Here is a 26331-nt window from a genome sequence, read left to right on the forward strand (position 1 = left end):
GAAAGCCCTCCCACTGACATCACTTGTGATGTCAGTGGGACCGTCCCCAGATGGTAGGCATTCCCAACATCGATAGTACGCCCCCTTTGGTATGAGTACCGGAGCGACGGTTTGCCCGTCGCTATCCGGGTCTCGTGCATGCGCATGATGGAGCCGGCTCCGTCATACGCATGCGCACTGGGCCACCATCGACCCGCTCAGCGCTCGCGAGCGGGTCTGAATCAGGCCCTATGTCCGCAACACTGCTGGGAACTGACTCCCGGCAGCATTGTGGACATGATCTAGTACACTGCCAGGGTAACACAGGATTTTGAGTGGTGGGTAAGAGAGGGAGAGAAAAGGAGAGGGAGGGAGAGTGGGAAAGAGGGGGAGAGATGTGGAGAGGGAGAGAGGAGGGAGAGAGAGAGAGTGAGTGACAGATTGCGTAAGAGACAGGTAGGGAAAAAGAGGGTTAGGAAAAGAGAAAGAGAGGGAGGGAGGGGGAAATAGAAAGGGAAAGAGAGAGAAGGGAAGGGAAAGAAATGGAGACAAAGAGGGAGGGAGAAAGAAGGTCCCGCCCCCTACCCATACACCAACGAATCGCAGCATTATCAATGAGGGGTGTGGCTTCGATCATCAGGGAGAATCCAGAGTAGCCCGGTTTGGGACAATGTCTATAATTTGGCCCTGTGTGCAGCAGATTCAATATTCGTCTAATAACAGCAAATATAATAACAGCACAAATAATAAATATAAATAAAGGGGGCACATATAAGACCTGATTTTGTGTTGGAAGCACTGCCGATGTTGGGCACAGTGGGGCGATGTTTTTCTACTGTGTATGTGGCTAAGACGCACTATGCATGCACGCCGATTGTTATTACACAGACTGGCTGTACTGATTTAGTCGCTCAGGGCTCTATTTACTACAATCCGCATATTGAATGCAGATTGTAGTGTGATATTACCGAGTGAATTCGCATTGCGAATTCAGGCAATATCACAGGGATTTACTACAAATCCGTTGCAGGGACAGAGCTTGCGATAAAGCTCTGTCCCTGCGAATCCCCTTCAGAGCCTTATCACGGTATTTTGCAAAAAATATCGTGATTAAGTGCCCGCGCATGCGCCGACCGGTCGCCGCTGCTACCCCCCCCGGCACTAAGCCCCGCCCCCACGATCACGTACCCCCCCTGCCCCCCGCGACCCCCCTCTCCCTTAATTACACTTACCTGCATGTTCCGGGCCTCCGGAGATGTTCTCCATTCCTCCGGTCAGGTGATCTCCCATACGGCACTGGGGCCCGATCACCTGATGACCGGGCAGCAGTGTACTATGGGAGACCAGCTGACCGGAGGGGAGTCATCACCGGAGGCCCGATCACCGGTCCCTGGAGTCAGGTAAGTACATTTTTTTTTGACTATTTTTTTCTTCTTTTTTTTACAGTAATCAGCTTGCGGTCTGTTTAGACCACACAGCTGATTACTGGGAATGACTCCTGGCTCTGCTCTCCCCGTTAGAGCAGGGCAGGAGGCCGGTAACCGGGGGAGACCCTGGATAACGCCACCTCCGGGTGGCGTTATTATCACAGGGCTTTCCCCGATATTTTTTCACATTTTATTTTTAGTAACTCTGGTCGGATCACATTTCCCATTACAATTATGGGAAATGTGATCTGCTTTACTAAAAATAAGTGATACTTAGGGGTTGGAGTAGAATTTTACGAATTCTACTCCAATTGCCCTGTAATAACTATAGGTGATACTAAAATAATCTGAAAAGGGTGTAAAAACACCCTTTTTCACTTTATTTTAGTCAAAATAATGTTAATAAATAGAGCCCATAGTGTCTGAAATGTGTGAGAAATGTATTGGGCGTTCCTGGGCAGTGATAGGGAGGTGGCAGACCAGATGCACACTCGGGCACGTGGCCGCCCCTGGGGCGGGGAGGGGAGGGGGGGTGCATTGTAGCAGTATTAGCATAAAGTCACAGACACGACTGTAGTAAAAGACACAGACATAGACGCAGCTGTGTCCCACTCAGAATCAGGCCCATAATATTTGATATTATAGTAAGGGGCATTTATAAAGTTACTTATTATAATAGGGGTGCACATATAATATTTATTATTAAATGAGAGGGCACAGATAAGATGTATTATTATAAAGTGAGCACAGACACATTCATTTTTATCATTATAAAGGGAAACAGATAATCTTTACTAAAGGAGGCACACTAGGCTACCTGTGGCCCCCAAATACATTTCTTAATGGTGTTATCATGAATTAAATGTTACCTGTCAGCAGTGCCAGCAGGGATTGGCTTTCTGCTCTGTCTACTCTCTTCAGCAGCACTCTTGCTTTCCCTTCTTACATACCATAGCAGAGAGGCAATGGTCCACCAGTTTGCTATAAGACAATTATGTTTACTTAAATGTAAATAACTTCAGAAAAGAGTAACTGGAGTGGGTCATAAACTTTATATAATTTCTTTGCATAAGGTATAATGTGTTCCAATATTATTATTATTATTATTATTATTATTATTATTATTATTAATAACAGTTTCTTATATAGCGCAGCATATTCCGTTGCGCTTTACAATTGTAAACATTAATAGAACAAAACTGGGTAATAACAGACAGATATATAGGTAGAAAGGCCCTGCTCGCAAGCTTACAATCTATAGGGAAATAGGCATTGATACACAAGGATAGGTGCTATATATTGCATTTTGGTCCAGCCAGAATGCAGAGTTTCTTGGTGGGCTGCATGATCCAGTCACACCGGAATATCGACCAAATGTCAGGAGGATGTGAGAGAAAGACAATATGTGTGAGATTGTGTGTGGACTGTAAAAAGGGGATGTAATTAGATATGGAAGCTATGAAGGTTATGTGGGAGGTTCTGGAATTTGATAAGCTTGCCTGAAGAGGTGAGTTTTCAGGGATTGCTTGAAGGATTGGAGACTAGAGGAAAGTCTTATTGTGCGAGGTAGTTAATTCCATAGAGTGGGTGCAGCGTGAAGAGAGTCCTGTAACCGTGAATGGGAGCAAGTAATGCATGGGGATGAGAGAAGCAGATCTTGTGCTGAGCGGAGAGGTCAGGTTGGGAGATATTTTGAGATGAGTGAAGAGATGTATGTTGGTGTGGTTTGGTTAATAGCCTTATGTGTAAGTGAAAGTATTTTGTATTGAATACGGTAGAAAACCGGCAACCAATGGAGGGACTGACAGAGCGGGGCAGCAGAAGAAGAACGTTTCGCAAGGAAGATAAGCCTTGCAGCTGCATTCATAATGGATTGTAATGGTGATAGCCTGTTTTTGGGAAGACCAGTAAGGAGGCTATTGCAATAGTCAATGCGGGAAATAATAAGTGCATGGATTAGAGTTTTTGCAGTGTCTTGTGTGAGATATGGTCGAATTTTGAATATGTTTTTTAAATGTATGTAACATGATTTTGAGACAGATTGAATGTGGGGAATAAAGGACAGTTTAGACAGAGTCAAGGATGACACCAAGGCAGCGAGCTTGTGGGACAGGGTGGATGGTCGAGGTATCAACAGTGATAGAGAGATCAGGTTGGTAACTGTTATTGGCCGGTGGAAGTATAATTAATTCTGTTTTAGAAATATTAAGTTTCAGGTGGCGAGATGACATCCAAGATGAAATGGCAGAAAGACATTCAGTGACACGGACCAATACAGATGGAGATAAATCTGGAGAGGATAGGTAGATTTGAGTATCATCCACATACTGATGGTACTGAAATCCAAAAGAGCTGATTAGTTTGCCAAGAGAGGTGGTATAGATTGAGAATAGCAGAAGACCTAAGACAGAGCCTTCTGGTACTCCAACTGATAGAGGTAGTGAAGAGGAGGCAGAATCAGAAAAACGAACAGTAAAAGAGCGATCAGATAGGGAGGAAGAAAACCAAGAGCTGTGTCCTTAAGACCTAGGGATTGCAGTGTTTGTATGAGAAGAGAGTGGTCAACAGTGTCAAAAGCAGCAGAGAGATCTAGAAGAATTAGGAGTGAGTAATGGCCTTTAGCCTTGGCAGTGACAAGATCATTTACTACCTTAGTCAGTGCTGTCTCTGTGGAGTGTTGGGAACAAAAGACGGACTGAAGTGGGTCCAATAAGTTGTGTGAGTTAAGAAAGTGTGTGAGGTGGGTGTAGACAAGTCTCTCAAGTAGCTTGGAGGGGCATAAGAGCTGGGAGATTGGACGGTAATTTGAGAGAGTACTAGGGTCAGAATTTTTTTTTTCAGAATGGGAGTAATCACTGCATGCTTGAACAGTGATGGAAAGTTGCCAGTAGAGAGAGATTACAGATTTTAGTTAGGGTTGGGATAAGCACAGGAGACAGAGCTTTACTGATTTGTGAGGGTATAGGATCTAGAGGAGAGGTAATAGAGTAGGAGGATGAGAAGAGTGTAGATACTTCATCTTCGTTTGTGAGATCAAATGAGGAGAATGTGCCACAGGGTTCAGGTAGGGAATTGAGCAGGTCACTAGCTGAGGAAGAGCCTACTATTTCATTTCGGATCTTATCAATCTTGTCCCTAAAATAGGAAGCAAGATCTTGTGCACAGATAGTAGCAGGTGGTTTGGGTGATGGAGGGGTAAGAAGCAGTTTAAATGTATTAAAAAGTCGCTTGGGGTTAGAAGCTTGAGCAGAGATTAGAGATTGGAAATATGTTTGTTTGGCAGTGTCCAGAGCAGTACGATAAGAGTTGTAGATAGTCTTATATGTCAGGAAGTCACTTGGAGTATGAGACTTTCGCCACTGATGTTCAACTTCACACAAGAGTTTTTGTAGATTCCTCGTTAAGCTATAATGCCACGGTTGACGTCTAAGCTACTTCATCAAGGGCTTTTTCTAGAATCTGGTTTAGGTGTGATGCAGCAGTCTCAGGAGAAGTGAATGTAGAAATTAGTGAAAGTTGTTGTTGTAGAGAGGTAGATAGTTGCTGAAGGTTAATAGCATTAATATTTCTACGGGTTTTAGGTTTAGGTTTGGTTGATTTCAATGATGTTGATGTAATGGAAGAGAGTGTGCAGGTGATAAGGTTGTGATCTGAGAGAGGAAAAGGAGCATTAGTGAAATCAGAAACTGAGCATAGTCTGGTGAATACAAGATCAAGACAGTGGCCCTCCTGATGAGTAGAGGAGTCAGTCCATTGGGAGAGGCCAAGAGAGGATGTTAAAGAGAGTAGTTTGGAGGCATGAGGAGATTGTGGACTGTCAATGGGGACATTGAAATCACCCATAATGATGGTGGAGATGTCTGAGGATAGAAAGTGAGGGAGCCAGGCAGAAAAGTGTTCCAGAAATTGTTGAGGTGGCCCAAGTGGGCGATAGATAACAGCAACTCGCAGAGAGAAAGGGGTGAAAGTCCTGATAGAATGCACTTCAAATGATGTAAATGTGGGTGAAGGTACCTGTGGGAGAACTGTGTATGTGAAAGATTGGGAGAGTAATATTCCTACCCCACCTCCTTTACAATTACCAGGCCTGGAGGTGTGTGAGAAGTGTAGGTTACCATGTGAAAGTGCAGCAGGGGAGACAGTGTCTGATTGTGTAAGCCATGTTTCTGTTATTGCCAGAAGGTTGAGGTTGGTTGAAATAAAGAGGTCGTGGATGGATGTTAGCTTATTGCAGACAGAGCGTGCATTCCATAAGGCACATTTTAGTGACTTGGATGGTGAAGGGAGGCACACAATGTTTATGAGGTTAGCTGGATTTATAAAAAACACACACAGTATCAATACTGAAGGAGCACTAATTTGGGGTGAGATTTCTATATTTGAAGCAGCTGTATAGAGAGGTTAGTCAGACCTCTAAGATGAACATACAAAAAATACACAAATCACAGCGCTAATCTGACATTTTCACAAAAATATAATTTAATAACGTAAACATGTACCAATAAAATCATTATAGACACAATTAAAGAAGCATCATCCAATCCACCATATAAAAATGTTCCATGGGTGCTTATAGGTTGAATAGAATTCCAAGAGTGTTTGTACTCAATTGTTTAGGATAAATCCAGACAAAATAATTACCAAGTCCAATGTCCAACTTGAATAAGGGGTCCTAATTAGCAGTGCTGGCAGGCCTCTGCAAAAGGTCCGGTCCCCTGGGCACAGGTATGGCGATGAGCTGGTATAATTCCGATGGTAGGCCAATAAACCATATAGATAGCACTCCTTTGGCATAAAAAAAGTGGTGGAGAGGAAACACAACCAGGTGCTGACGCGTTTCGCTGTGTTAGAACCACAGCTTTATCAAAGGTGGCGTTATCCAGGGTCTCCCCCGGTTATTGGATTCCAGGCAGAGCAGAGCTGAGAGCCGGCCCCAGTGATCAGCTGTGTGGTCTAAACAGACTACAAGCTGATCACTGCTTTAAAAAAAAAAAACTTACCTGAGACCAAGCCGGTGATCGGTGCTCCGGTGATGTCCTCCGTGGCTCCGGTCAGCTGGTCTCCCATACTGCACTGTGCCGCGCGGGGATTTAGTGGCGGCAGGTCGGCACATGCGCGGGCACTTTCTCACTGTATTTTTTTCAAAAAGTATAGTGATAAAGCTGCAGAGGGGATTCACAGGGACAGAGCTTTATCGCAAGCTCTCTGCCTGCAAGGGATTTTTAATAAATCCCTGTGATATTGCCTGAAATCGCAATGCGAATTCAGTCGGTAATATCACGCTACAATCTGCATTTTAATGCATATTGTAGTAAATAGAGCCCTTAGAGAGCTCCACCTCTAAGAGAAGGTTTTGTCAATCACACTGCTGACCAGGGCCGTAACTAGGGTGGTGCGACCTGTGCCATGGCACAGGGCACCACAGGGCAGGGGGCACTGTTTGGGTCTGTCAATTTTCTGTTTATTATAATTCTCACTTGTAGCTTCCTTTTCTTTTATCCGCAGCATCTCCTGGCCACCCTATCTCCTCCCTGGCCCTTTCCCGTGAGGCCATGGCCCTTTTTCGGGTCTTATGTCCCTTTTGGTGCACAGGGCACCAAAAAGTGTAGTCGCGGCTCTGCTGCTGACCATTGACATCACAACGTGTGCTCACCACTGGTGCCTGGGGAAGGATGCAGGCTCTGGTTTTAAAAACAAACTTGCTGTTTCTGACCAAATGGTTCAGGGGCAGCCCCTGGGACCCCTACACTAGACCACCAGAGTGAATAAAACATTCATTTATTTTATTATATAATACATATTCAAATACATATATACGGTGTACAGTGTACAATAGACATTTAATTTTCCTCACCCGGCGCATAGCTCCTCAGTGAAAGACATGAACTGCTTTGTGCTGTGGCAAGATTGTCTCTGTCTAATTAAATAACTGACCAGTTCATCCTGGTTTAGCTTATTTTGTGCCCGTGCTCTGTAAAGGAATGTATAGGAGTTTCAGAACACACCTGGATATGAGGATCACCTGTGTTTACGGCTTTGGCCTTTCCAGATAAACAACTAAAGGCAGCATTCCAAATTCTAGCCCCATATTCTAATCACAGAGGTAGAGGACGAACTATTACAGAAACTGTGTGATGCAATGTCATGCTACCTAAAGCTAAGTGCACTCTGGATTTAGGGTCTGATTCAGCGCGGATCGCAAGACTGCGTTCGCACCCACCAGCTCGCTACGAAAATATGCTAATTAATGCGATCGCATGGCAACCGCAGCACTATACCAATACGGCCATCAGCTTATAAAGACGCCCACTTCCCATTACATACATCCGCAAGTCAGCGAAAACATCGGTAACATCGAGTAACATCGGACTCATACGCAGAGTTGTGGTTAAGCTTGACAAGTCTCACAACCAGCGAAGCTTCCTGACGCTAAGTAGTGCTGTGGCTGTGTATGCCGTCGCTTGGGCTTAATTATGCACGCCCCTGTAACGGCGTTCAAACGCACAGGCACACCTGCATTTCCCCTGACGTCCCCCCTTCACCACCCCCAAACAGACACTTCCTGTCAATCACTGTGCGATGGGTCTGCGTGCTCTCTGCGATAGCTTCCCAATCACAGCGGCCGGTTCGCGCACGCGCACTGCGTGCAAACGCAGCCTTGCGATCCAACCTGAATTAGGCTCTTAGTCATTAGCAAGCTTATCTTCCTTACTAAAGATTTATGGAACAGCAATGGGCTGGAACCTGAGATCCGGGAGATCCCTGCAGGGATTAGCACGCAGGCAATGCCGCTTTTAAAAGCAAGATAATTATAAGTGGACAACGTGCAAAGAGAACTTTTCTGCAAGTGCAAAACCTGCTCTATCAGTTTCTTTTGTAAATACAAAGAACACAAAATTACCTAGGTTGCATTTGTATTGTGACCTAACCCTGTATTGCAAACAAAATGTTATGTTACAAAAAAAACGCAGACCAGCTTTCCAATATTATATGCCAGGTCCCTTTACTAGTATATAAAATAATGTGCAACTGTATCACTACCAATATTTTATTATATACAGACTGTGGGACTGATCCAGAGGTGGGCGCAGTCCAGGTCGGAGCTGCGTATTCGGTCGCTGCGGATCTGAGAACATAACGCAAATGCTGCAGGTGCCGTCTTCTGTAATGAGACGCCCAACGCTGGCTTCTCAGATCCGCTGCATGCGTCTGAAGACACATCATCGCATGAACAGTGCAAACGTCACTTGGACCATCGGACATCTGAGAAGCCTCATGGTTGCTTAGAATGTCCCCCACTAAGCTGCCGAGGCCAGAAAATCTGCCTCAGAAGATGGTTACTGCACGCCTGGTGACATGCATTCAATTCATACGCACCTCCCGGTTTTCGCCAGTGGTGGATCTAGACTTTTCTTGTACCGGGAGGGGGGGGTGTTACTGCTTAGCACCAACTCCTCCTCTTTCCAGTCCCGACTCCTCCCCCTCCAATTAATTTAATTAACAACTTGCCTTGCCAGCCAATGAGGTGAGTGTGATAGTGGTACAGTACCCAATATATCTGGGCCCTAGTTTGAAACCATGAGAAAGCTATAATGACACAAGATCATAGCCTTCACCATTTCTAAAAAAGCTTTATATAATACAAACAGGACATATGGTAACACACACATGTGCACACACAGATAGCCACACATATACACACAGCCACATATACACACAGATAGACCCATATATACACAAACACTGAAATATAAGGAACTTATGCGCTGTTATGACCTCGTTATGTACCACATTATGCCTGAGCCGTGTGCTCTACTGTGATGTATTTTACTACTACCACAACCTGCACTCTGCCTGTCTCCACCACGGCACTCTCTTCCATCGGCCCCCTCTTCCAGTCTCACCATCACCAGTTGCTCGCTGCGCACAGCTTCTGGACCTCAGGTGGGGTTGGTTGATTCGACATGCGGGACTCAGGAGCCGGGCATCCCACCGTGGGGTCTGGTCCTCAGGAAAATGGCCGCCGCTCCATATCTCTTGCACACAGACACAGCCATGGGACACCTACTACTAATACTAGTCACACTCTAGTGCCCGGATCTCTACCCCCTGATATCTGCATGAGCGTGACATAACTGGCTGCTGGATGCTATGGGAGAATGGGAACGGGGAGCTATGTCCTGCGGCAGCGGGGCCTGTGCTGCTCTGTCTTCTAGGGGGGGGCGATCGCCACAATCCCCCGCCCCTGTATCCACCAGTGGTCACCGCCCCCAAATGACTGCAGCCTGTCAATCAATCTGCACCTGAAGCTGCACTGCAACCAGTGTCGCAAAACCAACGCTACACATGCGCAGTACGCTCAGGCTCATGTGCAGACCACAAAACATCGGCCAGCAGTGACAGTATCTAAGTAACGTCCACCACTGAATCAGGCCCGATATCAAGATGATCCTACCATTCACACCATACTGTAAAGTTTTTGGGTGCTCATCCATTCTGGAATCGTCTTGTGACATCACTCCATAGTCGCGCCGACGCACCTTTCTTTTGCATATGGATAGCTGCTTCTGTTTGGGACAAATTAACATTTATGCCAAAAACAACTTAAATGTATAAGCCTCATTTATGCAGTTTACAACATATATATCCATAGTGTCCCTTTTTGCAGTGGCAGATGGTTTACGGTTACCACCCATGAACAAAACAATGTGACAGCCAGGGCTGCAAGTAGGGGTGTGTGACCGCCAGTGTCGCCCAACGGCCCTCGCTTCTGACTAGCAGGGTGGAACGGCACCCTGCAGCTAGGATCACTGTTGCTGCACAGCTGGAGAGTCCTTTAAATGTGACCCCGATTAAAACGTTCTCAGGACGCTTCAATCAGCGCTGCACTTACCGGTGTTATGACGTTATGTGCTAAGGGGGCGGGATAGGGCACTATTTAGCCCCGTTACAGCGCTGGTATTGGCAGCCTATTGTTGCAGACAGATTGCACGTTATAATCAGGGTTGCCTACCTTTAACATTCTCTTCCCGGGAGAAGCCCGGGTAAGAGATGCAGCAGGGGGCCGACGGGGGCGGGACTAGACGATTCGCGTCATTAAGCCCCGCCCCTTGCAGTAAAATGCAGAATCACAGTTTAAGCCCCGCCCCCTTCACGGAGACCCGCGATTGCCGTGGGTATTCTCCTAATTCTGCCCACTTCACTAGGAAGTGGGCAGAATGCGGGAGAAATGCCTACCCTTCCGGGGGTGCGGGGGGTTACCCGAAAAATCGGGAGCCTCCCGCGAAAACCGGGATGGTAGGCATGTATGGTTATAATATCCTGAGTAATACGCTCAAATATTTCTCTCACGTTCATTTCATTTTGTCCACGCACTTTCTGGTTACATAACAAGCCAATCACACCGGCCATCACAGTTTGCAAAGTGTTTCATGTTAAGCTGTTTAACATGGCTCCCTACAAAAGATTTACTAAATATTTACAGTAAGGGCAAGTTACACATCTGTGGGCGTTTGCAAACTGACTTGGTTTCCTCATAGTGACTTGTCAGCTGGTACAACAAATAGTAAATCTGAATCACATGTGCAAAAAAGTGTCGTACCCAGTTATCCTGCTGGGAACGCAGGCAATAGCATGGATATCTCCTGCATTCATTTAAGGGGTCTATTTACTAAGCAGTGTTAGGAGACAGAGTGAAAAGTGATAAGGTGCCAGCCAATCAGCTCCCAACTGTCATTTTTCAAACAATGTGCAACACTAGCCCCATACGTTGTATAGAGAAGTTGGAATTATGCAATATATCAAGCCCTGAAAGTTCTTGGGGGTCTATTTACTAAGACTCTGATTTAATGCCACTCCTGCTTCGCCTGCTAGCGCTGTGAAGCAGGAGCTGGCTAATGCAGCAGTGACTAAAACTAGAGCAGCCGAGGACGTTAAGTCACCCCCTCGGCGGTAACTGCTGAGACTCCCTTCCCCTACAGCCCTGTGTTACTCGCCAACTCCGGCCGGCGGCGGCAGCAGCAGTGATTTTTTTTTATTTCTTCAACAAACTTTATTTAAAAAACGGCCAACCTGACACAACTCAAGTCCTGCTTCTCCAGTGAGGAGAAGCAGATACCAGCAGCTCCAGGAGGCAATATCAGCACTGGGGAAGTCAGCAGACGGTAAGTGACATCTCCTCTTAGTAATACCTGGGACACTTAGCGCTGCCATAGGTGTCTATGGCAGCGCTAAGTGCCCCAGGTGCAGTGTGATATTGTAGCCTGCACTTAGCGCTGGCAGGCTGCAGGCAGAGAATATCCCTTTAGTACATACTGAGAAGCGCTATGTACAGGGATTTTCTCTGTCTTTAGCGTTTTTCCCCCTTTTCTCCCCTTAGTAACTAGACCCCTTGGAGCTTGATACGGGCCCAGATTACAAAGGGGGATCCATTGGGATCCCACCACCTCCTCCAGCCTTCGCAGTGCACATTCGCGACCCAATGTTGCACATGAGCAGTAATCACAGGGGTGCACTTGGCTGGGGGGCAGGGTGGTATCCGCCCCTCTCCGGCCGGGCCCCTACTATTTTGCTGATTTGGGTCCGTTGGCTCTCTGCAGCCGCTTGTAGCATCACATGTCTGCTGGCCGGGAGACAGGCAGGAAAAAGCTCCCCAGCTGCTCCAAGTGTGTTATAAATACAATCTGAGCGGCCAGGGCAGCGTAGCTTCCACCTTCAAAATATCTCCAGATTCAGACCCTTCCTCGCCCTGGAGGTAATAAAGACCCTCATCCACTCTATGGTCTTCTTTCAACTGGACTACTTTATCCTCCTCTTTCCTGGCCTCCCGGTCTCCCACCGCCCTCCACTTCAATCTGTACTCAGTGCTGCTGACCAGCTCATCTTCCTCTCCTAAAGTACTGCTTGGGCCTCACATCTGCACCAGGTCTTACTCTGGCACCCCTTCCCCTTTAGAACTTGTCTGTGCAGAGATCGGTGACCAGAGGAGAACTTTAGCCCCCCCCCAGTCAGGGGCGCAGAGAGAGGGGGGAGTGGATACTAATTGCCCAGGCCTGGGCTTGCTAGAGGGGCCCAGGTCTGGCACCACCCTGCCCCTCCCTTTTACCTCACAGCAGTCCAGCACATGCTGCTGTGTGCTTGGCTGCAGTGGGAGACTGCTCAGCAGCCGCGGCAGTCTCCTATGACTGTGGGGGGAGAGATCATATGCAGCGCTAAGGGGGCGTGGTCATGCTCCCGTGATTAGGCCTCGCCCCTTCCCCTGGGCCCGGCTCGGCTCTCAGCGCTACTGCACATGGCATCTATTCAAAATGCTTAGGGAAAGCCAGAGGGGCAGCCCCACATTTTGGAGAGTGCTGGGTACGCCCCTGAGTGATATAAATGGGGGCATACCTTCATGCCACACCCCCTTTACTAATAGGTCACGCCCCCTTTTTGGGCACGCCGGCCTCCGACACGCGTAAGTTTCGAATCAGAAGATGCAAATGTTGGGAGGAATGCAAATAGTATGTGATGTCCGCAGTCTGTGAACATCACAGCCCGGCCTCTTCGGGAAGAGGAAAGTATTTCCTCTTACAGGGGGCGGGGAACAGTAGAGCCTGCGGTCGCATGGGATGCGACAGCAGCAAGGAAAGCCCGCATGCCTGCTGTCGCATCCCATGCGACATTGGCAGGGAAGTGGTTAAATACAGATCATCATTGTAAACACTGTGTGTAAGGTGAGGGCACAACCCATTTTTAGGCATATGATGACATTAGGGTCAGAGTGCGTTCTGCATTTATTTTTAGTTCTGAGATGTTAACTGTTAAATGGAGCATACATGGAATAGATGAGTCACAGACACTGTCAGTGCATACCTGCCTACTATCTGGCTGCTCCTTCCGGGAGGAAGCAGCCAGATCGGCAGGGCGGGAGGGGTCGTGTCCGTGACAAGGGGGAGTGGCCGGGCTGGTGACACACACTTAGGGGCGGGGGGGTGGAGACACGTGATCGCGTCAGTTCGGCCCCGCCCCTGCTACACAATGCCGGTAATATCGGCATTGTGAAGCAGGGGGCGGGGTCAAAATGACGCGATTCGCGTCACCGGCCCCCTTTACTGTGGGGGTTGCAGGGGTTATTGTGGGGGGGATAGGAGGGGAGGGCGGCAGCCGGGAGGATTGCCTGCCTTCCTGGGAGGTCGGGAGCGGCACCCGATTTTCGGGAGGCTCCCGACCAAATCGGGAGGGTAGGCAAGTATGTGCCAGTGCAGGCTCAGTATCCCAGGCACCACACAGACTGAAATAACCCTCACCCACCACCGCTCCCTGGCACCGTACCTCACCCAATGACAAAAGGGGGTGTGGCCAGGTCGGCAGATGTCATTTGCGGGCGTGACGGGGTGGTGCCACATGATCGCATCATTTTGGCCCCTCCCCCGCTACACCATGCCGATTAAACAGGCATTGTGAAGCAGGGGGCGGGGCCAAAATGACGCAATTCTGCGTGAATTCTGTCACCCCCCCTCCCACCGCGGGGGTTTAACAGGTATTCGCGGGGGGCGGGGGGGAATCAGCAGCAGTCGGGAGGCTTGCCTGCCTTTCCGGTGGGCCAGGAGCTGCATCCGTTTATCGGGAGACTCCCGGCCGAATCGGGAGGGTAGGCAACCCAGCTCCACTTATAAAAACCGGCAATTTAGCAAATATATCCCTGAGTTTGCAACCAGTTCTGCGATGCGCTGCGACACTCCGATAACGCGCCCATAACACGGTGCAGCTCTGTGTTTTTGAATAGCCACCGCCCAGTACATTTCCAATACATTTCTGAGGCCGAGCATGTCAATTCGCATTTGTGCAGGCCCCTTGGGACGCAGGCACTGGGAGCGACTTTTCAGTGACTTAGATGCATGCGCAGTTGAAAAACATCAACCATTTATGTGAATATATATCGGCATTGCGTGTGACTCGGATATTGGGCCCTTATTGTGATACTAAGATTCAGCATACAGTATGGATCTCCAAGAGAAAAGCATATGGCCTTATTCAGAGGGATTTTGCATTCCCCTCCCCCCGCAAGTTACATATTTTTGTAATTCTAATATAGGCGGAGTTTTGCCATCTGCGGCTTTTTTCATGTGCATGCGGCTACTGCACATGCAAGGCTCTGGCTTCACGCTCCACTGGACACACATTTTACCCAAATAATAATTGCTTTGTATTCATTTGGATAAGCAGAGCCTGCACATATATTTCTATGGGGGCTCATTTATCAATGATCGCATAAGCAATGCAATCTGGGAGAAATATTAGCGCCCATGACCATATTGCAGGATGCGATCATATAGGTCAAATGTACTAAAGAGCACCCGCAGGGACAGGGGCTGCGATATGAGCCTGTCCCTGCGATGTACTTGGAGTGAAGTGACCGCATTGGCGGTTTCTTCACTTCTGTGCCAGGACTCCAGCGCGTGCGCGATCTACAGACCACATATCGCCGCAGCCATTGCCCTCTCCCAGCAATTTTTTGCAATGTGTAGCTCATGGGCTACAGCAGCACAACGCCATCTTTAGATGGCGTTAGCTGTGGGGGAGCAAGCTTAAATCCGACAGCATCGCATCCCCCATAGAAACCTATAGGTGCTGCGGCTGCTGACGAGAGATCTCTGATATCTCCTGCCGTCTCTCCATAAATAATACATCTGGAGGGATACTAAATATTTGCGATTATCCCCTGAAAACGGGTGTTAATGGGGAATATGCTGCAAATAGTTAATGATAAATGGGCCCCTTAGTAGTGTCATTGTGAAAATTATATATTAGATTTGCTTCTGCTTAGAGTGTTACATGAATGGAAAGTGGAGAGATCCCATTTACCAGGGGCGGATTGGCCGTTACCTACAGCGGGAAGATTCCCGGTGGGCCGATTGGGTTGTGGGGCCGCTTGTCACCTGTGGCCCCGCCCCCTATACACGTCACCCGCCCAAAGCTTAACAGTCTCTTTCTTGACAGGCAGCCCACCGGCTGCCTGTCACAACTAGCAGTGCCGAGGCCCGGGCCGCTGATAGTGTAAGAAGTGTAGAGGCCCCAGGACCGGCAGGAAAGGTAAGTTAAGCAGCAGCAGCACAGGTTCGGTACATCGCCCCGTCCCCCTCCCCTCCTTGTGCATTGTGCAAACATAAAGCCAGCAGGTGCAGCAAGACGTCGGGAGGTTGCTCAAGTGCCCCTTTGTGTCCCCCCCCTCTCTCTCTGAAGGGCCCCCCAGTCTTTGATCGCAGCTGAAATTAATTGAGAAGAATGGTGGAGGCGGAGTCAGAGTAGGGGGCGGAGCTACACGGCACTCTCTGAAGTCAGGGCCAGGAGCAGCATGGATGGATGGGAGCACTGAGAGGAGGAGGAGGAGGAGCAGCTGCAGAGTGTAAGGTAAGTGTGACACTATAGTATTGTCTAAGTGTATTTGTGACATGTGTGTGAGAGACAGTATGTATGTATGTATTGTATATGTGTGTGACAGTATGTATGTGACTGTGTCTGTATATATGTATGTATGAGTATATGTGTGTGACAGTATGTATGTGTACAATATGTGTGTGACAGTATGTATGTGTACAATATGTGTGACTGCATATGTGTGTGACAGTATGTACATACCTCCCAACTGTCCCGCTTCCAGCGGGACAGTCCTGTTTTTCTGGGACTGTCCCGCTGTCCCGCCCGCGGGCCGCAGTGTCCTGCGGTGGGGGGAAAGTTGGGGAGAGCACACCCGCTGCTCTGCCTAGCAGAGCAGCGGGTGTGCAGAAGGTGAACAGATGCCGTGCGCATCGCACGGCATCTGTTCACTAGCGTAGGGAGAGCCTGGGGGGCTGCCCAGCATCTCGGAGAGTGCTGGGCACGCCCCCTAACATATATGCTGGAGATAGAAATGAACCTAATCAAACAAATGAGACAAGTGATAAATGGTCATTTAAACCCTTTGGCTTGACCGTATCCAACATATATATCCACCTTGCTTCCAAACACAATACGGCTTTACGTCGATCACCCCCACGAGGGGTTTCAGGAACTTGATCAATTATCATATGTCTTAGATTAGCCATATTGTGTTTGTTCTCAAAGAAATGACGGGCCACAGGTTGTTCAGAGGGTCTACCTCTCAGTGCGGATCTTATAGCAGATCTACGCAAGGCCATTCGCTCCTTAAATGAGCGGATGGTCTTGCCTACATAATAAAGGCCACATGGGCACTTAATCAAGTATACAACATAAGAGCTAGAACAGGTTAATGGAAATCTGATATTATACTTTCTACCCGTATGTGGATGTGTAAAATATTTACCACAGATCATATGGCTGCATGTGATGCAACCAGTACATTTTGTGGCAACCACCCCCTTTTTTTTTGGATATTTCTAGATGTATTAACAAGCTCAGTAATATCAGATTTGAACAAATGGTCCCTAAGGTTTCTGCCTCTTTTAAGACACGAAAGTATCCTAGTTCGTTTGAGGCTTTTAAGTTCTTTATCTTGTTGGATTATAGGCCATAGATTCCGTGTGGTCTGGTTAATAATACTGTTAGCTAGCGTATATCTACGTGGCCAATGTATTTTTGTATCAGCATTCTCATTAACACTCTTTTTAAATAAATCTGTTCTACTGAGTGCATCCACTCTTTGTCTCGCTAGTCTCAGATTCTCAGATGTGTAACCTCTATTTTTAAACTTAGTACACATCCTATTAAGTTCTTCATCCAGTTTCTCCTGGTTACTAGTTATCCTTTTAACCCTAACTAATTGCGAGAAGGGTAAGCTACTTTTAGTGGCTCTATGGTGGTGGCTTGAAGCTATAAGAAGTGTGTTACGGTCTGTTGGTTTGGAGAAGATATAAGTATTCAATTTGCCATTTTCCCTCTTAATAGTCACATCAAGATAGTTAACCTGTTCTAAACTAAGATGAAAGGTAAATTTAATGGGACTCTGCCTATTATTAATATTTTGCATCAGGCTGACAAAACCATCATAGTCCCCCTGCCAGAACAGTAATACATTGTCTATATAGCGACAGTAAAAGATAATTCTATCCCTTACCTCCCTATTAAAGAAGAGATCTTTTTCAATAGCGAACATGTATGTATTCGCATACGCCGGGACTACATGTGACCCCATAGCGCATCCGGTACGTTGCAAATAGAATTGACCATTAAAGTAGAAGTAGTTTTTACATAAAACCTGCTTCAAAAGTATCATAAAGAAATTAAAATCTGGGCCAGTATATAAGATATTATTATTTAAAAGGTCAAAAGTGGCCCTGATACCTTCCCTATGCGGTATATTGGTGTACAGGCTGGTGATATCTAAAGTGCACATCCACATATTAGTTGGAAGATCATGTAGATCTTGAAGCTTATTTAGCAACATTGTAGTGTCCTTAAGATAGGTGCCCTCAGCCTGAACACACGGCTGAAGATAATGGTCAAGGTATTCCGATATAGGACTAAGCAATGAGTCCCTTGCGGTGATAATTGGGCGACCAGGTGGTCTGTCCAAATTTTTATGTATCTTAGGGACACTGAAAAGTAACGGGACCCTAGGATACTCAGTTTTAAGAAATTCACAGGTTTCACTATTAATAATTTTATTAGACAATGCTGTATTAAGAATCATGTCCAATTCTCCTTTAAATCCAATAGTAGGGTTACTGTCAAGTTTGATGTATACTGTCTTGTCGGCTAATTGTCTCTCTAGTTCTTCTCTATATTGATCCAGATCCTGTATAACGAGGCCTCCGCCTTTGTCTGCTGGTCGATACACAACATCCGAGTATGAGCTCAAATTAGTAAGAGCACTCCATTCCTCACGTGTTAGATTATATCTAATGTGACCAGTCTGGTTGTTGACAGTTTCTGTGACTTGTACATCAAGAGCTCTCATGAAACTTTGTATGGCCACATTGTTAGATACCGGGTCAAAGTGAGATTTTTTTCTAAATCTCATGTCATGTATATCTAGAATCATAGTGTCCATAGTTCCAAAAAATTCTTTCAATTTCAATTGTCTGCATAACAAGTGTTGTTCCACCTTCCACTCAAAGCTATCAAAAGGAGTAGTTGGTATGAAGCTAAGTCCCTTATTAAGGACCTTCATCTCAGTATCGGTAAAGATTCTGGAGGACAAGTTGAAGACTGTATTCATTTCTTGTAGGCTCTGTTCCTGCCTCTCTTGTTTATTCCGGCGGCATTGTCCGCCGCGCCTAGTACTCCTCCACCTCGACCACGTCCTGCTCGGGTATTTACCCCTAAAGGGGGTCTGCGGGAGTTTTGGGGATTCACAGATGGCAGTTGGTTATCATCACCAGATGAGGAGCAAGCTTCACTTGAAGATTGTGCATCCAAGTTAAAATGTTGTCTGCGAGTCATGGAGTACCTGGATTTGCCCCTTTCTACATTGGATCCTGTCAACCATCTGTAGACATGTTGTTCAGAATAGTCTCTGTTGACTTTCTCAAACTTGTCCTTTTTAAAATTAACTAGATCCTGTGACATTTTTCTTCTCTCTGTGAGTATCCTCGACAGCTAAAATGGACATTCCAGTACATGTTTCAATTGTTTATTTATATATTAGTGATGAATCACTTATCTATGCTATTTGACCCATTATAGTTATGTTTGATTACAATGATGCTGTAAGTATTGGACCTGAGATGCTGGATATGTAACGTATCTGTATTTTTTAACTTTTGTTATCTGTATTATATGTGTGCTTTATACACGCATATACACATGGTGTGTTGACATTGTGTTACCCATACATACAAACACACACACATATATACCCATACATAAATAAATACACACACATACATACACACATATATATACCCATACATACATACATACACACACACACATATATTTACTCATACATACAAACACACACACACATATATATATATATATATATATATATACCCATACATACATAGACACCAGGGGCGTAACTAGAACTTTTTGGGCCCCATAGCAACATTTTTAAGGGCCCACCCCTAACTTAGGTCTTACACATTACCCACAGTAGTTCCTCTAAAACACTAAATACCCACTGTAATTGTGCCCCTTATGCAGTGACCCCAGTAGTAACAATTCCCCCTGGTAATAATGAGCCTAAAAATAATGCCCACTGTAGTAGTGCTGCCAGTACTAAGGGCCACTATCAGTTGTAATGCCCTTGTAGTGCCCCCAGTAGCAATGCTTCCTGCAATGCCCCAGGTAGTAAGGTGCCCCCCAAAAAATTGCCAATGCTGACTATATTGCAACTCATCATGGCAGGATATTGGGTAAAGTCTTCAACTAGCAATAATCACGCCTCAGTTGGCCCTCATCAGCTATGATAATGTCACTGCACAAAGTTGATTGAACTTGACTGGAGCAATCAGCATCTGCAACATAGAACTCATTACAACCATGGCTAGACAAATCCAGTCTCTGGCTAGGAGCAGTGCATTGTGGGAACCTATATGCTAATGTATATGCTAATGAGCCCAAGATCGGTGAAAATATTCCTGGGTGATGCCTTCAGGGACATTTTATTTTCTGTTCTTAAGTGCTTTTTTTAATCTCTCAGACTCTGTGTTAACAAGAGTTGTAAGGAATTTTGTTCCAAGAAATCTCCACTTTGTATGAGTATGCAGTTAAATAGCTGGAACCTCTCATGGAGAAGAAAGATAATGACAATCATCTCTAAGTCAATCTTCAATATCAGCAACTGGAAGACATGGAGTCAAATGTGCTTCCTCACCTATAAAAGCAGGAAAACAATTAAACTGGCTCCAACAAATCTCTCATTTAGAAGAACTAATAGTCTCCTGAGAGACTAGCAAAAATTGCCAATGCTGACTATATTGCTAGTCATCATGGCGGGGTATTGGGTAAAGTTTTCAACTAGCAATAATCACGCCTCGGTTGGACCTCATTGGTTACGATAATACCACTGCGCAAAGTTGATTGGACTTGGCTGGAGCAATCAGCATCTGCAACATAGAACTCATTACAACCATGGCTAGACAAATCCAGTCTCTGGCTAGGAGCAGTGCATTGTGGGAACCTATATGCTAATGTATATGCTAATGAGCCCAAGATCGGTGAAAATATTCCTGGGTGATGCCTTCAGGGACATTTTATTTTCTGTTCTTAAGTGCTTTTTTTAATCTCTCAGACTCTGTGTTAACAAGAGTTGTAAGGAATTTTGTTCCAAGAAATCTCCACTTTGTATGAGTATGCAGTTAAATAGCTGGAACCTCTCATGGAGAAGAAAGATAATGACAATCATCTCTAAGTCAATCTTCAATATCAGCAACTGGAAGACATGGAGTCAAATGTGCTTCCTCACCTATAAAAGCAGGAAAACAATTAAACTGGCTCCAACAAATCTCTCATTTACAAGAACTAATAGTCTCCTGGGAGACTAGCAAAAATTGCCAATGCTGACTATATTGCAAGTCATCATGGCGGGGTATTGGGTAAAGTTTTCAACTAGCAATAATCACGCCTCGGTTGGCCCTCATCGGCTATGATAATGCCACTGCGCAAAGTTAGTTGTACTTGGCTGGTGCAATCAGCATCTGCAACATAGAACTCATTACAACCATGGCTAGACAAATCCAGTCTCTGGCTAGGAGCAGTGTATTGTGGGAACCTATATGCTAATGTATATGCTAATGAGCCCAAGATCAGTGAAAATATTCCTGGGTGATGCCTTCAGGGACATTTTATTTTCAGTTCTTAAGTGCTTTTTTTATCTCTCAGACTCTGTGTTAACAAGAGTTGTAATGAATTTTGTTCCAAGAAATCTCCACTTTGTATGAGTATGCAGTTAAATAGCTGGAACCTCTCATGGAGAAGAAAGATAATGACAATCATCTCTAAGTCAAACTTCAATATCAGCAACTAGAAGACATGGAGTCAAATGTGCCTCCTCACCTATAAAAGCAGGAAAACAATTAAACTGGCTCCAACAAATCTCTCATTTACAAGAACTAATAGTCTCCTGGGAGACTAGCAAAAATTGCCAAAGCTGACTATATTGCAAGTCATCATGGCGGGGTATTGGTTAAAGTTTTCAACTAGCAATAATCACGCCTCGGTTGGTCCTCATTGGCTATGATAATGCCACTGCGCAAAGTTGATTGTACTTGGCTGGTGCAATCAGCATCTGCAACATTGAACTCATTACAACCAGGGCTAGACAAATCCAGTCTCTGGCTAGGAGCAGTGAATTGTGGGAACCTATATGCTAATGAGTCCAAGATCAGTGAAAATATTCCTGGGTGATGCCTTCAGGGACATTTTATTTTCAGTTCTTAAGTGCTTTTTTATCTCTCAGACTATGTGTTAACAAGAGTTGTAAGGAATTTTGTTCCAAGAAATCTCCACTTTGTATGAGTATGCAGTTAAATAGCTGGAACCTCTCATGGAGAAGAAAGATAATGACAATCATCTCTAAATCAATCTTCAACATCAGCAACTGGAAGACATGGAGTCAAATGTGCTTCCTCACCTATAAAAGAAGGAAAACAATTAAACTGGCTCCTTCAAATCTCTCATTTACAAGAACTAATAGTCGCCTGGGAGACTAGCAAAAATTGCCAATGCTGACTATATTGCAAGTCATCATGGCGGGGTATTGGGTAAAATTTTCAACTAGCAATAATCACACCTCGGTTGGACCTCATTGGTTACGATAATGCCACTGCGCAAAGTTGATTGGACTTGGCTGGAGTAATCAGCATCTGCAACATAGAACTCATAACAACCATGGCTAGACAAATCCAGTCTCTGGCTAAGAGCAGTGCATTGTGGGAACCTATATGCTAATGTATATGCTAATGAGTCCAAGATCAGTGAAAATATTCCTGGGTGATGCCTTCAGGGACATTTTATTTTCTGTTCTTAAGTGCTTTTTTATCTCTCAGACTCTGTGTTAACAAGAGTTGTAAGGAATTTTGTTCCAAGAAATCTCCACTTTGTATGAGTATGCAGTTAAATAGCTGGAACCTCTCATGGAGAAGAAAGATAATGACAATCATCTCTAAGTCAATCTTCAATATCAGCAACTGGAAGACATGGAGTCAAATGTACTTCCTCACCTATAAAAGAAGGAAAACAATTAAACTGGCTCCTTCAAATCTCTCATTTACAAGAACTAATAGTTTCCTGGGAGACTAGCAAAAATTGCCAATGCTGACTATATTGCAAGTCATCATGGCGGGGTATTGGGTAAAGTTTTCAACTAGCAATAATCACGCCTCGGTTGGACCTCATTGGCTATGATAATGCCACTGTGCAAAGTTGATTGTACTTGGCTGGTGCAATCAGCATCTGCAACATAGAACTCAGTACAACCAGGGCTAGACAAATCCAGTCTCTGGCTAGGAGCAGTGAATTGTGGGAACCTATATGCTTATGAGTCCAAGAGCAGTGAAAATATTCCTGGGTGATGCCTTCAGGGAAATTTTATTTTCAGTTCTTAAGTGCTTTTTTATCTCTCAGACTATGTGTTAACAAGAGTTGTAAGGAATTTTGTTCCAAGAAATCTCCACTTTGTATGAGTATGCAGTTAAATAGCTGGAACCTCTCATGGAGAAGAAAGATAATGACAATCATCTCTAAATCAATCTTCAATATCAGCAACTGGAAGACATGGAGTCAAATGTGCTTCCTCCCCTATAAAAGAAGGAAAACAATTAAACTGGCTCCTTCAAATCTCTCATTTACAAGAACTAATAGTCTCCTGGGAGACTAGCAAAAATTGCCAATGCTGACTATATTGCAAGTCATCATGGCGGGGTATTGGGTAAAGTTTTCAACTAGCAATAATCACACCTCGGTTGGACCTCATTGGTTACGATAATGCCACTGCGCAAAGTTGATTGGACTTGGCTGGAGCAATCAGCATCTGCAACATAGAACTCATTACAACCATGGCTAGACAAATCCAGTCTCTGGCTAGGAGCAGTGCATTGTGGGAACCTATATGCTAATGTATATGCTAATGAGTCCAAGATCAGTGAAAATATTCCTGGGTGATGCCTTCAGGGACATTTTATTTTCTGTTCTTAAGTGCTTTTTTCATCTCTCAGACTCTGTGTTAACAAGAGTTGTAAGGAACTTTGTTCCAAGAAATCTCCACTTTGTATGAGTATGCAGTTAAATAGCTGGAACCTCTCATGGAGAAGAAAGATAATGACTAACATCTCTAAGTCAATCTTCAATATCAGCAACTGGAAGACATGGAGTCAAATGTGCTTCCTCACCTATAAAAGCAGAAAAACAATTAAACTGGCTCCAACAAATCTCTCATTTACAAGAACTAATAGTCTCCTGAGAGACTAGCAAAAATTGCCAATGCTGACTATATTGCAAGTCATCATGGCGGGGTATTGGGTAAAGTTTTCAACTAGCAAATATCACGCCTCGGTTGGACCTCATTGGCTATGATAATGCCACTGCGCAAAGTTGATTGTACTTGGCTGGTGCAATCAGCATCTGCAACATAGAACTCATTACAACCAGGGCTAGACAAATCCAGTCTCTGGCTAGGAGCAGTGCATTGTGGGAACCTATATGCTAATGTATATGCTAATGAGCCCAAGATCAGTGAAAATATTCCTGGGTGATGCCTTCAGGGACATTTTATTTTCTGTTCTTAAGTGCTTTTTTATCTCTCAGACTCTGTGTTAACAAGAGTTGTAAGGAATTTTGTTCCAAGAAATCTCCACTTTGTATGAGTATGCAGTTAAATAGCTGGAACTTCTCATGGAGAAGAAAGATAATGACAATCATCTCTAAGTCAATCTTCAATATCAGCAACTGGAAGATATGGAGTCAAATGTACTTCCTCACCTATAAAAGAAGGAAAACAATTAAACTGGCTCCTTCAAATCTCTCATTTACAAGAACTAATAGTCTCCTGGGAGACTAGCAAAAATTGCCAATGCTGACTATATTGCAAGTCATCATGGCGGGGTATTGGGTAAAGTTTTCAACTAGCAATAATCACGCCTCGGTTGGACTTCATTGGCTATGATAATGCCACTGCGCAAAGTTAATTGTACTTGGCTGGTGCAATCAGCATCTGCAACATAGAACTCATTACAACCAGGGCTAGACAAATCCAGTCTCTGGCTAGGAGCAGTGAATTGTGGGAACCTATATGCTTATGAGTCCAAGAGCAGTGAAAATATTCCTGGGTGATGCCTTCAGGGACATTTTATTTTCAGTTCTTAAGTGCTTTTTTATCTCTCAGACTATGTGTTAACAAGAGTTGTAAGGAATTTTGTTCCAAGAAATCTCCACTTTGTATGAGTATGCAGTTAAATAGCTGGAACCTCTCATGGAGAAGAAAGATAATGACAATCATCTCTAAATCAATCTTCAATATCAGCAACTGGAAGACATGGAGTCAAATGTGCTTCCTCCCCTATAAAAGAAGGAAAACAATTAAACTGGCTCCTTCAAATCTCTCATTAACAAGAACTAATAGTCTCCTGGGAGACTAGCAAAAATTGCCAATGCTGACTATATTGCAAGTCATCATGGCGGGGTATTGGGTAAAGTTTTCAACTAGCAATAATCACGCCTCGGTTGGACCTCATTGGTTACGATAATGCCACTGCGCAAAGTTGATTGGACTTGGCTGGAGCAATCAGCATCTGCAACATAGAATTTATTACAACCATGGCTAGACAAATCCAGTCTCTGGCTAGCAGCAGTGCATTGTGGGAACCTATATGCTAATGTATATGCTAATGAGTCCAAGATCAGTGAAAATATTCCTGGGTGATGCCTTCAGGGACATTTTATTTTCTGTTCTTAAGTGCTTTTTTCATCTCTCAGACTCTGTGTTAACAAGAGTTGTAAGGAACTTTGTTCCAAGAAATCTCCACTTTGTATGAGTATGCAGTTAAATAGCTGGAACCTCTCATGGAGAAGAAAGATAATGACTAACATCTCTAAGTCAATCTTCAATATCAGCAACTGGAAGACATGGAGTCAAATGTGCTTCCTCACCTATAAAAGCAGGAAAACAATTAAACTGGCTCCTTCAAATCTTATTTACAAGAACTAATAGTCTCCTGGGAGACTAGCAAAAATTGCCAATGCTGACTATATTGCAAGTCATCATGGCGGGGTATTGGGTAAAGTTTTCAACTAGCAATAATCATGACTCAGTTGGACCTCATTGGCTATGATAATGCCACTGCGCAAAGTTGATTGTACTTGGCTGGTGCAATCAGCATCTGCAACATAGAACTCATTACAACCAGGGCTAGACAAATCCAGTCTCTGGCTAGAAGCAGTGAATTGTGGGAACCTATATGCTAATGACTCCAAGATCAGTGAAAATATTCCTGGGTGATGCCTTCAGGGACATTTTATTTTCTGTTCTTAAGTGCTTTTTTATCTCTCAGACTCTGTGTTAACAAGAGTTGTAAGGAATTTTGTTCCAAGAAATCTCCACTTTGTATTAGTATGCAGTTAAATAGCTGGAACCTCTCATGGAGAAGAAAGATAATGACAATCATCTCTAAGTCAATCTTCAATATCAGCAACTGGAAGACATGGAGTCAAATGTACTTCCTCACCTATAAAAGAAGGAAAACAATTAAACTGGCTCCTTCAAATCTCTCATTTACAAGAACTAATAGTCTCCTGGGAGACTAGCAAAAATTGCCAATGCTGACTATATTGCAAGTCATCATGGCGGGGTATTGGGTAAAGTTTTCAACTAGCAATAATCACGCCTCGGTTGGACCTCATTGGCTATGATAATGCCACTGCGCAAAGTTGATTGTACTTGGCTGGTGCAATCAGCATCTGCAACATAGAACTCATTACAACCAGGGCTAGACAAATCCAGTCTCTGGCTAGGAGCAGTGAATTGTGGGAACCTATATGCTTATGA

General features: G+C 44.9%; 12 non-coding genes across 12 annotated transcripts; all 12 read right to left on the reverse strand.

Moving 5' to 3' along the window:
• Positions 1–19636: 19636 nt before the first annotated feature.
• LOC148522371 (U4 spliceosomal RNA) lies at positions 19637–19779 on the reverse strand. The gene has a single exon (XR_015878719.1). It is a non-coding gene; the product is annotated as a U4 spliceosomal RNA (small nuclear RNA).
• A 450-nt stretch (positions 19780–20229) lies between these two features.
• LOC148522372 (U4 spliceosomal RNA) lies at positions 20230–20370 on the reverse strand. The gene has a single exon (XR_015878744.1). It is a non-coding gene; the product is annotated as a U4 spliceosomal RNA (small nuclear RNA).
• A 450-nt stretch (positions 20371–20820) lies between these two features.
• On the reverse strand, positions 20821–20961 carry LOC148522373 (U4 spliceosomal RNA). The gene has a single exon (XR_015878533.1). It is a non-coding gene; the product is annotated as a U4 spliceosomal RNA (small nuclear RNA).
• Positions 20962–21410: 449 nt separating this feature from the next.
• On the reverse strand, positions 21411–21551 carry LOC148522374 (U4 spliceosomal RNA). Its single transcript, XR_015878568.1, has one exon. It is a non-coding gene; the product is annotated as a U4 spliceosomal RNA (small nuclear RNA).
• Positions 21552–21987: 436 nt separating this feature from the next.
• LOC148522375 (U4 spliceosomal RNA) lies at positions 21988–22128 on the reverse strand. Its single transcript, XR_015878602.1, has one exon. It is a non-coding gene; the product is annotated as a U4 spliceosomal RNA (small nuclear RNA).
• A 448-nt stretch (positions 22129–22576) lies between these two features.
• Positions 22577–22717, reverse strand: LOC148522376 (U4 spliceosomal RNA). The gene has a single exon (XR_015878598.1). It is a non-coding gene; the product is annotated as a U4 spliceosomal RNA (small nuclear RNA).
• Positions 22718–23153: 436 nt separating this feature from the next.
• Positions 23154–23294, reverse strand: LOC148522377 (U4 spliceosomal RNA). Its single transcript, XR_015878725.1, has one exon. It is a non-coding gene; the product is annotated as a U4 spliceosomal RNA (small nuclear RNA).
• Positions 23295–23743: 449 nt separating this feature from the next.
• On the reverse strand, positions 23744–23884 carry LOC148522378 (U4 spliceosomal RNA). Its single transcript, XR_015878724.1, has one exon. It is a non-coding gene; the product is annotated as a U4 spliceosomal RNA (small nuclear RNA).
• Positions 23885–24332: 448 nt separating this feature from the next.
• On the reverse strand, positions 24333–24473 carry LOC148522379 (U4 spliceosomal RNA). The gene has a single exon (XR_015878745.1). It is a non-coding gene; the product is annotated as a U4 spliceosomal RNA (small nuclear RNA).
• A 436-nt stretch (positions 24474–24909) lies between these two features.
• LOC148522380 (U4 spliceosomal RNA) lies at positions 24910–25050 on the reverse strand. Its single transcript, XR_015878577.1, has one exon. It is a non-coding gene; the product is annotated as a U4 spliceosomal RNA (small nuclear RNA).
• A 447-nt stretch (positions 25051–25497) lies between these two features.
• Positions 25498–25638, reverse strand: LOC148522381 (U4 spliceosomal RNA). Its single transcript, XR_015878599.1, has one exon. It is a non-coding gene; the product is annotated as a U4 spliceosomal RNA (small nuclear RNA).
• A 436-nt stretch (positions 25639–26074) lies between these two features.
• Positions 26075–26215, reverse strand: LOC148522382 (U4 spliceosomal RNA). Its single transcript, XR_015878630.1, has one exon. It is a non-coding gene; the product is annotated as a U4 spliceosomal RNA (small nuclear RNA).
• Between the last annotated feature and the right edge of the window lie 116 nt (positions 26216–26331).

This window comes from Taudactylus pleione, unplaced genomic scaffold (genome assembly GCF_031769625.1).
Source record: "Taudactylus pleione unplaced genomic scaffold, aTauple2 ptg000145l, whole genome shotgun sequence".
NCBI lineage: Eukaryota > Metazoa > Chordata > Amphibia > Anura > Myobatrachidae > Taudactylus > Taudactylus pleione.